Raw genomic sequence first — 4,326 nt, 5'->3', positions numbered from 1 at the left:
CACCAAGGTACGAATCTGTTATTTATCTATTATTCAGATTTTGATGTTGATATACTAGATTTTCTTATGTATTATGTGTAAAATCAAAAGATTGGAATACAACGTATTTACAAGGGGAAAGTTCTTTTGATTGTTAATGTTGTTGGAAATTTGTGAAAATAGCACTTTTCACAAATATAGGAAAATGCATTTTTTCCTAATTTTGGACTAGAAATAAATATAAGAAACTGAGTAGGTTTTATATATTTATTTGTGGGTTTGTGTTTTACGTTGGAAGAGCTTCGCAACGAACTAAACCACGTCCAAAACGGAGCTAAAATGAATGAGATATCGATGCTCAAAGTTTGGTGTTTGAAACATTGAATGCTGAAAAATTGGGAAAGTGACATCTTGTCCCACATAGGAAGAGATGAAACTTAAAATGGGTATTTAAGTGGGAGCACCCTAAGTGTACTCGCGAAGGGTGTGAAGCACCCTAACCCGCACTCACACACACGCGCGCGCGGCGTGGGCGATGGGTGCATTTGTCACACCCCAACCGATGGCGGAAACATCGGGGCGTGGCACTGAGCGAAACAGATTGTTCAAGAGAATCCACAACAATCATTAAATGACAATATTTTTAACGTTAATATCCCCTACTACTAACAAATATTTCATAACAGTCATCACAGATATTCAGTCTCAAAAACAAATACTATTATGACAACTCAGATTTTATTTAGCGGGTTTCTAGACTTCCTAGCTTGATTCATCACAGCATAGCATCCTATCAACCTGTCACATACGTTAAAATAAAGTCAATACATAAAATGTAAAGGTGAGTACACAAGTTTGCATAGAATATAGTAGTAAAAGCGTTTTACGCATAACCAACATGCATCACGTAACGGGCGAAACAAGTAACTATCACACAATGATTACAACTTAACCACGAGACTGCGTTGTAGAGTATGCACGACACATGTTCAGCGAACACGTGAAGTAAAGAGATGTGATCCCTAGCAATCCCTGTCCACGACAGGTGCTGAGTCCAAACTATGGGTCGACACTTAGTTTGAAACCACACTATCCTTGTATACTATAGGTGCATGTGCCGTTTGCCTATTTGTATATAACTAGTAGATGCCCCGCCCGCGTTGCGGGGCGATAGCCGAATAATTATCAATCAATTAAAAAAAAGACTACTATAATTTTGCAATGAAAAAAAAAAAAAACGATGATGAGACCGTAATTTTGGGCTCAGGGCAAAAATGTAATTTTTCTTGAATAATGACCCAGTGTTAGGCAGCTAAACTTATGCGCCGCCCGCGTTGCGGGGCGCTAAATCGAGTATTTCTTAGGTTAATAACATGTACGCCTTTATGTCGGTTAGTTATACATGCTATCTATAACACGATATAAAAAAGATAAATCAAGTTAACCAATTAAAGAAAAACAATACCATAGTTATGATAAAAAAATTAACTAAAACGATGAAAAGCGTGTAATTTAGAGTTGAGGGCAAAACAATAAGTTGTGACTACCAATTAGCGTGTGCTAGGCAGCAATTTGGCATGGATAAAAACAAAATTAAGTTAACAAAGTAAAATAAAACACTACCATGGTTTTGCCAAAGGAAAAAAACGATGGCAAGATTGCAATTTTTAGCGGAGGTAAAGTCGTAATTTTAAAATGGACGCAAAATAATATTTTGAACTAAGGGCAAAACCATTTTTTTATTATTTTGAAATGGGGGCAAAATCGTAATATTTTAGCTGCGGGCAGAATCGTAATTTTTAGCTGGGGGCAAAATCGTTATTTTAAACTGGGAACGAAATCGTAATTTGGCAGGACTCTAGCTGAGGGCAGAACAATAATTTTATTTTGAACTGGGGGTAAAATTGTATTTTTTAACTGAGGGCAAAGTCGTAAATTTAAGCAGGGGCAAAATCAAAATTTTATTTTGAATCAAGGGCGAAATCGTAATTTTACACCTGGATAAAATTATAATTTGGCATCACCTATAAATAACTATTACATGAAAATGAAAATGAAAAAAAAAAAAACCCAAAAGTCAAAAGTGGCCGCCACTTTTGGCCAACCACTCTCGACAACTATTAAATGCTGACGTAATGAGCTTGTGATTGTTATAACGTATAATTGTGTGTAAATTAAAAACCATTTTTTATAAATTTCAAAACAAAATTTTTTCAATAAAACCATCACAAACATATACACATTTACACGCATCATGTGAGTATGTGACCCCATTATTTCCTAGCTTTTTTTAGAGGACCTACACAACGAAATACATAAAACCATCATCTAGTTTCGTATGACAAAGGAAATGACATTGACCTTTTTTCACTCTTGAGTTTCGTAAAAGGAAGAAAATAAAAGATTAATTTATAGTATTTTTTTCAGAGATTTTTTTGGATAACATTTCTGAATTGTAGAAGTACTTTCATATTAAAATCTTTAGATAGGCCATCCGAACAGAGTGGTTTTCGAAAATCCTCGAAAATATATGGGCCCTGTGCGAAGATAAAATACGGGCCCCTAAAATATAAACTTCTTAAAAAGGATATACAAAAAAGTTATAAATATACGAAAATGAATTAAAAATTTGTGGAATCACCCGCATATTGCTGCGGTCTGCTTTTTACGTGGAAATGTAGATAAAAAGCACATTACACACGCATTTGGACAACGAAACATAGAAAGAAAACATGTTGTAAGGGTAAATTAAGAAAATACGGAATAGTTACGTCGTAACTTTAAAAATTGTTATTTACGATCATGTAAAACCATCGTAACTTATCTAAATTTACTTAGAAAATACACAGAGTTGAAAGAGAAAAAACAAACAATATAAGACTTTTTTCATAAAAGAAATGGAACATACAAAACTAATTGTAGATTGAATAATATTTTAAGAAAGGAATATTGGATTTTAATAATCCAAACTATTCGCCATTGGCCGCCAACAGTCTCAACTTCAAAGCTAACCACTGGCAGTCCCAACTATTGATATATTGGCCACCAATGGACCCTGACTAACAGAACCCTAACGGCGTTAGTCTCCGGTGACCGGAAAACTGTTTTTGACCAGAAAAAGGTTTCTAAAGGTCCGATCTAAGGTTACAAAGAGGTTTGGGACGAAAATGTTAAGCATTCCGGCGAAAGAAGTTTTCTGGCGAAAAAGGAGTCTTTCGGCGACTTTAATAATTGGGGCTTTTACTAGAAAAAGATTCCCAAAGGTCCATAATAAGGTTACAAAGAGGTTCGGGACGAAAATGTTGAGTTTTGCGGCCAAAAATGAGTTTTCTGGCCAAAAAAACGTTTTCCCGGTGATCGGAGACTAACAGCGTTAGGGTTCTGTTAGCAAGGGTCCATTCGAGGCCGATATGTTAAAAGTTAGGACTGCCAATGGTTATTTTTAAAGTTGAGACTATTGACGGCCAACGACGAATATTTAACGTAAATAATTATTTTTAACTAGATTTGAGAAATAACTATGATTCCCATTTTGATTTAATGTGATAGGAAATTAGTCAGTTAATGTCATTTGCATTTAATGCATAGGTAACAAACATAAAGAAAAATAATCAACTAAAAATGAATCTATGAAGATTAGAACCTAATACCTCCTTGCTAGTAAAGTGACATGGGAACCAACAGACCATGCACCTTCTCTTGTCATTTTCCAATTCAGTACTTATATATTCTAAGTTCTACAAACGTAAACTTTACTAAAAAATAGAATTTTGGGCCCTCGAAAGGTTTGGGCTCTAAGCCGTCGCCCACCCCACACCCCCTCCGGGCCGCCCCTGCATCCGAAACCTCAATCCGATAATGTAGATATCACCAACGAAAGTATATTTTTATGGGGGCAGGATTTAGGGAAAACGCCTAAAAGTGTGAAAACGGTGAGAACGCCACTCATCCGTTGGATCAAAATAATCTACGGATTAGATTGGCGCGGTGGCGTTTTCGTATATAACATCAATTTTATTACGTGGACGCACTTCATTAAGAGTAAAAGGGTCTGTATACTGCTCTATACAAAACGCCAAACTCATGAGTAAAACACCATTAAAATTCCCGCCTTAAACTACAAGCCATACACATCATCTTTATCTAAATGCCCATATAAAACGCCAAACTTTGTGTTTAACAGATAAAGCTTAACAAACAGTAACTGAAACGACGGAAAAATATTTATTATAATAAATTCCCGCCTAAACTACGCGTCAAAAACATCTTATATAAACGTCTGATGTAACAACCCAAATATAAAAAAATCTATTTTGTTAGTTGGAGATGTATACAATATACTTTCTA

This window comes from Helianthus annuus, chromosome 15 (genome assembly GCF_002127325.2).
Source record: "Helianthus annuus cultivar XRQ/B chromosome 15, HanXRQr2.0-SUNRISE, whole genome shotgun sequence".
In the NCBI taxonomy this organism is placed as follows: Eukaryota; Viridiplantae; Streptophyta; class Magnoliopsida; order Asterales; family Asteraceae; genus Helianthus; species Helianthus annuus.
Note: the sequence above shows the minus strand (reverse complement) of the source record.